Source organism: Mustela putorius, unplaced genomic scaffold (genome assembly GCF_011764305.1).
Source record: "Mustela putorius furo isolate JIRA1106 unplaced genomic scaffold, ASM1176430v1.1 tig00000275_pilon_pilon_pilon, whole genome shotgun sequence".
Classification (NCBI taxonomy): Eukaryota; Metazoa; Chordata; class Mammalia; order Carnivora; family Mustelidae; genus Mustela; species Mustela putorius.
Genome location: NW_025421341.1, coordinates 32,897,864 through 32,911,144, shown reverse-complemented (window position 1 = coordinate 32,911,144; position 13,281 = coordinate 32,897,864).

Sequence of the window (13,281 nt, the reverse complement as noted above, 5' to 3'; positions counted from 1 at the left end):
ATCCTGCCTTCATGGAGGAGGGGCTGCTTTAGGGAGAGCTGGGAGAGAGAGAGAGAAAAACAAACACATAACTAACAGCTTCAGCTGGTACTGGGTGTTATGAGAAAAGTAATGCATGGCTGACAAAATGGTCATGTACTTGAGATGCTGGACCCTTCCTGTGGGTACAATCCTGAGGATACCACAGATGCAAGAGAGACTTTGGTGAGGATTAAGAAAGGAATGTAAAAACCCCAGAGAACCTGCCCTCCCCATCCTACCTTCTGGGAGGTAGCAGGTGGTTTGGTCCTGGAGTGTGGGAAGGAAGCAGCAGCCCCTCCCATGTGAGGGCTGTGCTATAGAAGGGGATAGGTTGAGTGGATGTCTTGAAAGGAATGTGTACTTCTCTTTGCCCACATTGGCTTGGATAGATCATTGCCCAGCCCGAGCCCCAGCCCCAGCCCCAGCCCCAGATTTATCGTAGTCATTGCCATGGTGCTTTGAGGCAGAAAATAGTTGCACTAGCTGGGAATGGTAACATTAGGCTGGGGGTAGAAGCAGAGAACAACGATCAGACCTGGCAGCCAGTAGCAGTCCTGGCCCTTCTTCCCACTGCCTGTGTCAGGGCATTCCACCCACATGACCTAGCTCACAAAGAGTAGTGGTCAGGAGAGAGTGCCAAGCAGTTCCCTGAGAAAGGTGCCTGGTAAGTTTGGGGGGGGGGTCAGAGGCACCCTGGGGTGTAGCCCAATTTACATTGTAATAGCACAGGCAATTGCCCTGTCTTTACCACCCCTCCGCCCTTCTTTGAGCTCCCCAAGAGGAAACAAGGTAGAATTTAGGCTTTAGCCTCGTTCAAGGTAGCCAAGGTAGCTGATAACCAGGAAAACGTCAGTCACTGGGAAAACTAATCAGAAATCTGGAAAGTTTAAGACAAGCAGATTTACACAATACATGAATTAAGATTCATTTCAGATATTAATAACACAGATTCCAAATAATAGCTACTGATAATGCAGACTCCAAACACAATGAAAGTTTATTTTCCCTTTTGTAAAAGTGTGGAGGGGGGCCGTTCAAGGCTGATAGAGTAACTTTGTATTACCAGTTCTTTGAGGGCTCAGGTTTCAATCCAGCTCACTATTCTCCCATCTCATCTTCATAATCCAAACTGGCAGCGAAAATGCCAGCCATCACGTCTGTATTCCAGGTACCTGGATCACAGAGGACAGACGAAGGAGCAAAAATCAGATTGCCTTCCGATTTCTCAACAGCAACACTGAATTTAAGATGATAGTTGAATAATATTTTTAAAGTATTACAGAAAAAGAACTTTGAGCCCAGATTTTGATTTCTGGCCAAACTAGCATGTATTTAAGGGCTCAGAAGGTGTTTCACATAGGTCCCCTCTTGGAAAACACCAAAAACACTGTTAGAGGAAGCACTCCCAACAAGAAAAGAAATAAATACAGGTGTGTCCCAGAGGAGGAAGAGGAATTCAGTCACTTGTTTAAATCACTCTTGTCTAAGTAAATGGGGCAGTGCAGGACCAGCAGAGCAGAGCAGAGCAGAGCATAAAAGATGCAGAGGTGACAGAGGTGGGAGGTGGGGAGGGGAGGTTGGGGGGTTGGGGGAACCAGTCCTCCCAAGTGAATGGAAAGGGAATTGACCCCATCTAGGTTACAGCTTTGAGGGAGAAAGGAAGACACAGCAGCTGGCCAGAGAACTGGTTTGAGTTTTGGACACAGACTTTTCTAAAACCAGCACGTGGGACACCTGGATGGCTAAACCCGTTTGCCTTCCTCTCAGGTCGTGTTCCAAAGGTCCTGGATTGAGTCCCACATCCTGGCTCCTTGCTCAGCAGGGAGCTTGCTTCTCCCTTGGCCTGCAGCTCCCCCTGCTTGTGCTCTCTCTCTCTCATTAAAATAATATAATAATAAAAATAAATAAAACCAACACACTCTGCCTCGAGCTATTTATTCTCCAGCTTGAAATTTCCAGGTAACAATTCCAAACTTCCCAGTGATGGGATGGAGGATGAATCAGAGAGGGGGTGGGTATTAAGCAAAGGTCGGAGTCCAGGCCCGTACGGTTTATCTTTACCTGTGTTATTTACATGGCAAAGGTTTAGGTATTAAATTAACAGGAAACTGCAAAGACCTTAAAAGGGGTGGGGGGTAGGAAACCAAGATGATTTTTTTCCTCCTCTGTGTCCACACCCTTGAAAACATCATAAAACAAATAGGCTTTTTTTCTGATTTCCCTGGTTTTCGATGAAGACGGAAAGTGAAACTGGATTTCTGAAGCAATTTGCTTCTCTGTGATTCCTCAAGTAGAACCTGGTGGGAAGAATGATAGAAACCTATTGATCTGAAAAAGAAGGAGTGATCTTGGTCTGGTTTGGGGTACCTCCTTTGCTCTCTTTTCTCCCTGTCTTTCACGCTATCCTTCCTCAATCCTCTCTCCTCTATCCCTCCTCCTCCTTTTCCCCTCCCCCTTCTTCCCCCTCCTCCCTCCTGCCCTCCCCTCCTTCCCTCTTCGCTCCTCCCTTCCCCTGTCCCTTCGCCTTTCTCCCTTTCCCATCAATCTTTCTTCACTTCTTTCCTTCCTTCCTCTTCTCTCCTAAAACAGTTGTTTTTGGAGCTTTGAGGAAGGAGGGACCGGGGGAGAGTGTGTGGGCTCCAGGGGAATCCCTATAGGGGGAGAAAGATCTTAAATGTGTAGGGGTGCCTGGGTGGCTCAGGGGGTTAAAGCCTCTGCCTTTGGCTCAGGTCATGATCCCAGGGTGCTGGGATCAAGTCCCTCATCATGATGAAGTTCTAGAACCTAGGTGAGGTTTGGTGGGCTGAGGTCCGGAGCCGATGACCAAGAAAGAATTCTTGAGACATCTTTGGTGCAAAATGGTGGTTTATTAAAGCACGGGGACAGGACCCGTGGGCAGGAAGAGCTGCTGCCCCGGGTTTTGAGGGATGGCAGGTTGTATACCTTGTCGTTGTGGGGGGGTGTGAAGGGAAGGGAGATTCTCGGTGGGGTGTTATGATCCTGCTATCATTTACATTCCCTTCTACCTCAGCCTCCTCCAGTTTATGGTGGGGAGGGAGACATTAGGGCTTCAGGAACTGAGAGTTATTTACCTCTGGAAATTTGTGCTATTGGTAAGGTAACCTCCCTGTTTGTACATCTCTAGGACATCTGTAGAGCAAGGGAGATTCCTGTCCTGCAGGATTGTGATCTCTGCAAGTTAACTATTTATCATTCTATGGCAGTCAGGGGTGCCTGAGGAATGCTACACATATTACGGAGGGGAGCAGGTGGAGAGGGGGTGCAAGGTGCCAGCTTTTGCTCTGTCTTCAGCCAGCCTCCTGCTCCCTCATCAATCAGGCTTTCTGCTCAGCAGGGAGCCTACTTCCCTTCCTCTCTCTCTCTCTCTCTCTCTCTCTGCCTGCTTCTCTGCCTACTTGTGATCTCTGTCTGTCAAATAAATAAATAACATCTTTAAAAAAAAATCTTAAATGTGAGGAAGACCATGAACAGGAAGGAAACTGGAGGGGTACCCACGACCCAGAGAGGACCCAGGCTGGGGTAGGAGGAGGTTTCCAGACTGGGTCTGACTGGGGCCTGTGGGTGGGACAGTGAAGCAGCCCCACTCCCTTGTGCTGTGTCCTGGATGCTGGATGGCCCCAAGGGTAGCGCTGTACTCAGACTCCATTTCCTTGTTGTCAGGGTGGAACATTTCCATTTATTTATTTATTTATTTATTTATCTGACGGAGAGAGAGATAGAGAGAGGGAACACAGCAGGGAGAGTATTAGAGGGAGAAGCAGGCTTCCCGCTGAGCAGCAAGCCTTATGGGGAAGGGGAGTGGGGATCGATCCCAGAACTCTGGGATCATGACCTGAGCTGAAGGCAGGCAGATGCTCAACTGACTGAGCCACCCAGGCACCCAAAGCGTGGAACATTTTCCTTTTCTCCCTTCTAGATTCTTTGGCTGGTCTAAGAATTAAATTAACGTAAGAGAGATTAACAGGAGCCAAATAAATTTAATCACATCTATACTGCTGTCCCACGAAGACATAAGACTCAAAGGCAGTAGAACAATTGAGGCTCACATGATGTCTTGAGCTGAGAAACGGGACAAGGGATCTGGGGCTCCAGAGGGAGGAGGACAAGTCCCAGGAAGATGAGAAGAGCAGGTGTTGGGTAATTGGGTATTGGCTCTGTCATGCTGTTAAGTCTTTCTGACAAAAAAACAAAAAACAAAAATCAAAACAACAACAAAAAAAGCTATCTGGTAATAGCTCTCTTTCTGGGTCAGGCTCCCTATCTAAATTCTTCCAGGCAGTTAAAGGAGAGGGAAAAAGCTTTTCCTGGGTCTTTGGGTCTTGATTGCCTTCAGCTCAAATAATCCACGTGCCAAAGCGGCACATTTTGGGATGACATCTTCTGCTCCCCTTCATCCCAGCCCAGCCCAGCCTGATGGTTCCTGTTGGGGTCCTGGGAATGCAGATATCTCCGACAGCTGGTGCTCACAGGAGGATCAAGCTGCTTAGTTTTACCTGAATGTTAGGTAAATGAAGCTCTGTGGAAGTCTGTTAAGCTGGCCAGGCAAAAAGACCCTTGCTCTCATCCCTGCTGTATACTTGCTGGGCCCAAGATGGGTCAGTGGTGTCTGGAGGAGAGGTGGGCAGGCCCCTATACCCCCTCCCAGGGCACAGCTGCACAGGCTGAAGGAATTGGGGGCCAGGGAGGCAATCCTCCACCTGCAGAAACATGCCCTCAGCCTGCCCTTGAGCTTCCGACCCCAACCCACTGCCACAAGTAACAGCTGAAAGAGCATCCATGCAGAAGTGGGGACACGGGCTTGGCTCTGCCTGGCACGTGGGAACAGGTGACCAGCACACCTGAGCACTGCTGGCAGGCCTACAGCTCCCGCCCAGTGCAACGTTGGCCAAATGCCGCTCCAGCATGCAACCCTGGGGAGGCTGTCTGCACCTGGTGCCCTGGCCTGAGCACTTCAAAGTCACCTCAAGGTGACTTCATAAAGATCTGCTGGCGTCTGGTCCCTGGCGTGGCAGGGAGGGGAGTGGCAGCTGACTTGGCCTGCAGTGACACAGGGTGACCTTAAAGCCACTCAGCCTGGCCCTCCTTTACACCCTCCTGGCCAGGGCAAGTTTGAGTTTGAGCATGAGTCTCTAAGATCTGGCCTTGCAGGAGGATGGCACTGGCCCAGAATGGCCAGGAAGTGGCTGTGGGCTCTAAAAGCTGAATGGGGCTATTTCCTACCCCAGCCTCATTCATGGTGGCACCTTAATTGTCAGGCGTCCTGAGGTTTGAGTGGATCAGAAGGGGGCTGTCACTAGAGGGATTCCCCCTTCTTCACCCAGGGCTCAGCACGCACACCCGTTTCTAGAACAGTCTAATAGGACATCCACTGTCCTACCGGGGTATCCTTGGGGTGGGCCTCGGGGCCAGCGCTCACCAGGGACTCCCTGACCAGGTACCAGTCTGTCTCATTCTGCACACTTTCAGCTTCCCCTTTGTCCCTGGCTGATAAGATCTAGAAAGAGTGTGTGTTTTTGGGACACGGGCAGTGGGGTGAATTTCTAATCGCTCTTCACAGGGGGCCTGGCATCGGACAAGGCAACCATTAAATACTGATCTTACAATGACATTGTTTGTTTCTACCAGCTCTTGGCCAGCACCTCTCCTGCCCAGAGAGATGAATGGAGGATTTGGTCAGGATCCTGATGAGTGCCCCCAAACTTGGGTGTCATCACCAGATGATAGATGACAGAGAGCTTCTGTGATTACTGACTTCAAGACTGCTCAGCTCCCCATTCTCAGGCTTTGCTGGGCAAAGGTGAGGGGGTATTGCCGATGATTGGAGAGTGGCATGACCCTGGCTAGGGTGGGGGGCAGTGAAACCCTCACCACGTAGGTTTAGAAGAAGCCTCTTATCACTTATCCTTGGTATCAGGAGCAGTGCTTGCCAATAGAATTTTCTGTGATGATGAAGGTATTTTATGTGTGTGCTGTCTGGGACAGTAGCCACGAGCCACAGGTGAGCACTTGAAATGTGGCTAGTGTGACTGAGGCACTGTTTTTAAATTTTTATTTAATTTTAATTAATTTTAAGTTTAAATAGCCACGGGTAGTTAGTGGCTAGCATATTGGGCAGCACAGATTTAGAAGTAATGCCATCATTCGCTTACAAGGATGATTTCTGTGGCTTCACTGACAATTTAGTTTAGATTGGTTTTCACCTAGACAGGGACAGGACGAAGGTATTGGCTGTAACAGACATCTACATTTCCCTACTCACTGCCCCTCCACGAGCCCTGATCTTGTTACAAAGGGCCAGGGGTTGAATCACTGGTAGATTAAGCCACTTATGACACTCCTGCTCCTCTTTGTCGGTGATTGGTCTCAGGGTGGGTATGTAACTCAGTGTCCCCTGGAGATACTTCTGGGAACGATTTTCTTTCCTGGATAGGGAAGGTGAATAGTCCTTTTTAGCCCACCGTCTTCCTTCTTTTTGGGACACTGTTGTGTGGATTTGATATTTGGACCTGTGGCAGCCATCTTGTCATTTGAGGGCAAAGCCAAGACAGTCAATTTCTTTCTGTGGATTGTTGGTAGTATTTGGGGAAAGTCAGTGAACCCATGTACTATGAGAGCATCTAAGGCACCTCACTAAGTCTAAGCACAATATCATCAATGCAGTGAACCAGCATTCTGTCCACAGTGAGTGAGGTGGGGAAGTGAGGTGATCAAGGCCCAGGCAGTCCAAAGCTTAGAAACAAAATGAAGGAGACTTGCTGTGTCCATTCCCTCCCCATGCTTCTTCTGCACTGGTTGGATAGGAGAGTTATGTAGGACTATAAGAGGAATCATCGCCCCAACATACACACACATGCACACACACACACACATACCCCTTCAACACGTTTGCAGCGATACTGATAGCGATTTTCCCTTCTGGACTTAGAATTTCCTTCAGATTTGCTGTTTGTTGGGGAGAGGGATTACAGGGGCTTCTCCCTTGTCCTTCCTATCATAATAGTCCTTATTTTTGGGTCATAGAGCCAATGTGTGGATTCTGCCCGAGGTTTAGGATATCTATTCCAACCCTACACCGAGGCACTGGAGAAATAATGGGTTCAGGATTCCAACAGTCCTTCTATGAGCAGGACTCCAACCAAAGCTCCATTTATCACTCAGTCTGGTGGTGTTCTGGTCCCCCTAGAATTACTGTTGGTTTGAGCTTTGTCCCAAATCCCCTGAAAGTTCTGATTTATTCCTTTCCTCAGGGCAGTTTCCTTGATATGTGCTCAAATCCCCTGTAGGAAAAGCAAGAGTAAGACAGGCAGAATACATTTTTGATGTTATCACAGACCCAGTCTCCATTCAATTTAAGGGGATGTGAACCGATATATCAGAGAAGCCACTCTGCCACTCTGGGACCTTCTTCTGAAACCAGAGAGACCATTCTGATGGCAGTATCCTCCCAATAACAGTCTGCCTGGGAAGCTGACCCTGGCATTACTACTGCTGGCCCCTCAGGATTATGCTCTTAAGCTCTTAACTCTGCTGCAGCCACTGTGAGTATTATCTGACTAACCACAGGGCCTTTGCATTACTCCTTCACAATTCAAAGTCCTTGGCAGGAGCACCTACCTGGCTAAGTTTGGGTTACCTGATATAAAGAAGCTGAATGAGAGAATATTTGATTCACCTTTGGCTTCCATACAGAGGAATAGAGGCTGGGAAGCCAAAATATTGGTGATTTTTAAAAAAGATTTTATTTATTTGACAGGGAGAGAGACAATTAGGGAGGGAACACAAGCATGGGAGTGGGAGAGGGAGCCACAGGCTTCCCACAGAAGCAGGAGCCCAACGTGGGGCTTGGTTCCAGGACCCTGGGATTATGCCATGAGCTGAAGGCAGACAGTTAAAGATTGAGCCACACAGGTGCCCCAATATTGGTGATTCTTATCTTCACTTATTGCTTATCTATGTAGTTAAGTCTTTCTTTCTTTCTTTCTTTCTTTCTTTCTTTCTTTCTTTCTTTCTTTCCTTCTTTCTTCTTTATTGAGGTACAGTTGACATGTACCATGTTATTTTCAGGTATGCAAAACAATGATTCAATATTTGCATATATTTCAAAATAATCATGATAATTCTAGTTAACATCAGTTATCATACAGAGTTACACATTTTTTTCTACATTTATTACATGCATAGTTTTTAAGAAGGAGTCTGTCATTTTATATATTCTTCAATCAGCCAGTCCCAAAGTTATAATTACTATACATGTTCGGGGGCGGGGTGGACTAAAAACGGTTCTTGGACCTGAAAAGGTCAGGAATACTAGCCTAAGAATTTGAGGTGTCAGTCATTTGTGTGCGAGGATGAAACCAAAGTGGTCCTGCCTGGTCCTGTCTGGCCTCTGTGGGGGGACATCTGAAGACCTTGAAGGGGTTGTTAACCCTGCCCTAGCTCAGCTGCCTGTTTAGACATTGACATCTGCACTCAGCTGTCAAACAGAGACCATTAAGGGTCCTTGCCAGATCAGAGCCATGACCTCACACTCATTCTTGTTTGATACTCAGCAAACATTTGGTTGAATTAAACAACATTTAGTAAGACCTTTCTGAATGGCAGTCACACATTCAGTCATGTATGAGGGCTCTAGCCTTGTTAGCATTTACTTTGGGATTATATGCTACATCTCAGATGACCACATGCTCTTTGCCCTCAGGTGCCTTTGTAATGCCATTGACTTAAAGAAGGGCGACTGTTGACACCAACCCATGGCACTCATTGTTTTATTTACAATAAGGATGTTTTTAGGGCCTTGCTTGCTCTATTACATAAGCCCTTTGTATGAAAGCATATGGAAGACATTCCTTTCTGGTCTTGGAATTAAGCACTTGATTTGTTTATATCTATTGAACACTGTGAGTAATATGGCTGGACTTGTTTCTTTCTTTGCATGGACTGCTAGTAAGTTCAGAGTCAAATTGCGGCCCATATCTAGTAAGTGTAGAGGATTTTCATGTTAAGTATTTGTGTATCAATCTTATCTCTGGCTTCACATTATTTCTCCTAATCTAATCTTTCCTTCTTCCTAATGATTCCTGTGACTTTTTAAAAACAAGATTTATTTATTTATTTGGGAGCCAGTGTGTGCATGTGTGTGTGTGTGCCTGCATGTGCATGAATGGGAGAGGGGTGGAGGGAGAGGAGAAGAAGACTCCCCACTGAGCTGGGAGTCCTTTGCAGGTGGGTCTCCATCCCAGGACCCCGTGATCATGACCTGAGCTGAAGGCGGATGCTTAACCAACTGAGCCACCCAGGTGCCCCATTGCAAATTTTGATGCGATTATATAAAGTACTTCTGTCCACAACCTTACACTAAATCTGTTCACTGATGCTTTTGAGATGCGCTCAAGTCATCCTCAGATGCACCAATGTGGAAAATTGACCCCACATCACCAGTAATCTTTGTGGATTTTCTAACTCAATGACGTTGGCTGTACCTTTTGTACACAAAGTCTGACTTGCTCAGATCTAGCTGAACAGAGCTGCTCGGGAGATGACTGAAGAAAGTGTCTGGTTTCATCCTTATAAGACGCTTAACAATTGAGCCACCCAAGCGCCCCAACACCATGGATAAGTTAAAGATGCATGGTTTCAGTTTCTAGGAAAAAAAAATGGCTAGAAGCAACACCAAGAAGCTTAGCTAAAAAGCTAATAGATGAGATAAGTGGCATAGCAAATGATAGTTCCCCCAAAGAGTGGCAAAGAATAAAGAGAGAAAAAGCAAGTCTCAGGGACAAATGAAAATCTAAACCAAGATGGTAGACTTAAATCCAACCATGTTAATAGTTATTTAACATCAATGAACTAAATACTTTTATATACAAAGCTGAGATTGTCAGATTGTGTAAAAAAAAACATACAGAACACTCACCAAGAGAGACCATAGGCTGGGCCATAAAACAAGTCTCAATAAATTTCAAAGGATTGAAAACATGCTGAGTACATTATCTGAGGTATTAGTCATCAATCGCAGAGGTATCAAAATTAATAATCAATAACAAAACGACATCCAGAGAGTTCTCAAATATATGGGATCTTACATTACATCTTAAAACATCACATGTGAAATTAGGAAATAATTTTACTTGAGTTAGAGCAACAATAAAACACCAAAATTTGAGAAAGGCAACTAAATGTGTATGTGGAAAAATTTTTTATTATTGTTATGGGCTTGTCATTATTATGTGCCTCCCTTTCCCTCAACTTTTGGATGAGAGAGTATCTATTCTATTTTCCTGTCTCAGCCTTACCAGTAGTTGTCAGGTGTGTTTTGGGGGAGACAACTGGTCTTCGTAGTTCACAGGCCTCTGCACCTAAGAAACCAAACATGAAGAGCTACACTTGACGAACCACACTATGAAAGTATCATCCCACCTGGGTCTAATGTTCATGGTGAGATCCCGGACCTCAGGCCTTACTGTGGTGCTGGCATGGAAAATTACTTCAGAAGTTCTGTTTTGTTTTGAGGGGTGACTCTATTTCACAAGTGGATACAAATTATTAGGTTTTGGAAGCTAGACTGGGGTCAGTTGTGACACTGGTGGGCCCCTAGTCCACCGAACCTGCTGGCATTCCCATCCTCATATAGTTCCATATTGACTCAGGCTTGGCTAATGTGACATTAGCAAGAATGATGCAGGTAGAGGCTTATTCAGGGCCTGCACAGTGGGGCTTGTCCTCTTGGAACATTCCCTGGAATTCAGCTGCCATGTGTAAGGAAGCCCATAGAAGGGTACTTAAAGTGGAGAGGACCCTGCAGGATAATAGATGAATGTGCGTGTTCCAGCTCCCACCACACTGCCGGCTCGATGCACCTGAAGGAGTGACCTCAGCTACACCATGAACCATCTCGTTGAGCCCCATCAACCCAGAGAAACATGGGCAATAACCAATCATTGTTTTCTGCCACTAAGTCTTGGGGTGGTTTGTCGTGTGGCAGTAGACAACTGGGACGCGTGGGGAGCTCTGAGGCTGGGATAGTCTTTCAGAGTTGTCTCAAAAAGAGACCCGAATCCAGGCCTTTTCACCCCCGCATGGACCTGAAGGCAAGCAGAAGCAGAATAGCCCTCCCCCTCCCCCAACATACCCCTTCAGCTTGCCGATTATTTTGAGCGCAAGCAATCAAGTCCCGACAGACTCAGGAAAAGCTTTTTTTTTTTTTTTTAAACCTCTCCCAAACTGCCTCAAATAATTGGCACAGGGGGGCCCAGCCCAGAGAGGGAGCTTTTATCAGTGATAACTCTTTTTTATGCGAAAGGCATCTGCATGGCGGGACCTTTGATTACTAAACATCTACTCTTCCCATCTTCCTGTGAATTTTCTTTCTCCCCTTTGAAGCCCCAGGCTCCCATCCCTTGCCTTTGCTCACGATGGCACAAAAACCTCAATTGCCTGACTGCCTTTGAGTCTCCCATTTTTATGGGGCACCCATACATATGCAATTAAATTTGTTTTCACCTATTAGTCTGTCTTATGCCAATTATTAGACCAGCCAAAGAACCTAGAAGGGAAGAGGGGAATATTTTTCTGTCTCTGCACACCGGTCCTTAGGTTCATCTTGCCTCTTGGGGGTCTTGGGGGACGACATGATCTTGGGTGAAGCAATATATTTCTCCCCTCCCCTCCTCTCCCCTCCCCTCCCTCCTTTCTTTCTTTCTTTCTTTCTTTCTTTCTTTCTTTCTTTCTTTCTTAGCTGAGGGCAATTCCCAGAGACGGGCACAGCTGTGAGCACTCAGGGGCCAACACTTCTGGCATCTAAGGGAATGGGTGTCTTGATCGAGTAGCACAGTACGGCATTCACTACCGTCAGATTTCTAATGACTTCCTCTATTTTCCCATGGGTGGGGTAGAAGGGGCTACAGATATTTTATCTGATGCCAGGTCAGCCTGTAAGATGTGCCTGGCTTAAAGGAAGAATGATTCATTAGTCTAAAAAGACATGGTAGGTGGGCCCATGACGGTATCTTTCTTGGATTTCTGGTCCGAGGGGAATACATTCCCACAGTAACTGGCTGCCGTGGAGTGAGAATTGGATATCACATTCTCCAACCCTAGAAGGCCACCCTGACTCATTTCTGTGTTGATTGCTCAGGCTATGGAAGTCATATAAAGAAGTTTGATCTTGGGGCCACGGACTCCAAGCAAGGGATCAGGGGAGTCTGAAGAGGGTATGGGGGGAGGAGTCTGGTAACAGAAGAGCAGGGCATTGAGAAGGAATCTTGCGCAAAAAGTTGGTATCTTCAGGGATGTTCGTTGTGATGTGAAAGGCTGGAGAAACTCATACACCCATCAGCAAGTGAACTGCTAAAAAAAGGAAAAACCAATTGAGAATCAACATGTATTGATCACCTTCCCAGCATTCCAGTCTTCCTTAATTAAAATAACCTAATTTTCATTTAGATATTCTGCCTTCCTTAGTGCCCCCTACTCAGGGGAAGCTAACCTCAGTCCACGTGGGGGCTGGGCCCTGGGTGACCTAAGCCAATCAGCTCGGTCCATCACCGTGGGTCATGTGATGCAAGGCTGTCCAATTAGAGTGAATCGTAGGGCTCTCGCTTGGAATGCTGGGAAAGGGAGAGGCCGGTGGCAACTCTGTTAGGATAGAGGCCTTTGCCTGTTGCCACTGTAGGAGAGGCAACACTTCCCTTCTAGCTTCTTAAGGTTATTTGTTTGTTTGTTTTTTGTTGTTGTTTTTGTTTTTGTCTGAGACTCAGAATTAGACACAGAGGGCAGGTTTGTGGGTGAAAGGCATACACATTTATATCAGTTTTATGTGACATGGGAACTCTTAAAAGGAAGTGGATACCCAGAGAAATGGTGGAAAGGACTTATTTTTCCATCAGGTTGAACAAAGAGAGACAACTGTGGGAAAATTGCTAAACTGCGTGGGGAGGCTAAAGGAAGATAAGAAGTATCTAGACGAAGGCTGTGGGTATAGAATTCTCTAGGTCTCAACTACTTGTCCTTGATGATAAGAATGTTACGTTCCCTCTGGTGGAGAGGGAGGGCATCTTTCACATATGGGTTTTTTTTTTTTTTTTTTAAATCACATATGGGTTTTTAATCTTCCAGAGAGAAAAGGGGAGATCAGAATGCTTTTCCCGGAGCTGCATTCTTTAAGTGCTTTTGACTCAAAGTAATCCTTAAGACCAAAGTGGCATGTTTGGGGTGTCATAACCAGGCACCCTTCAGAGTCTC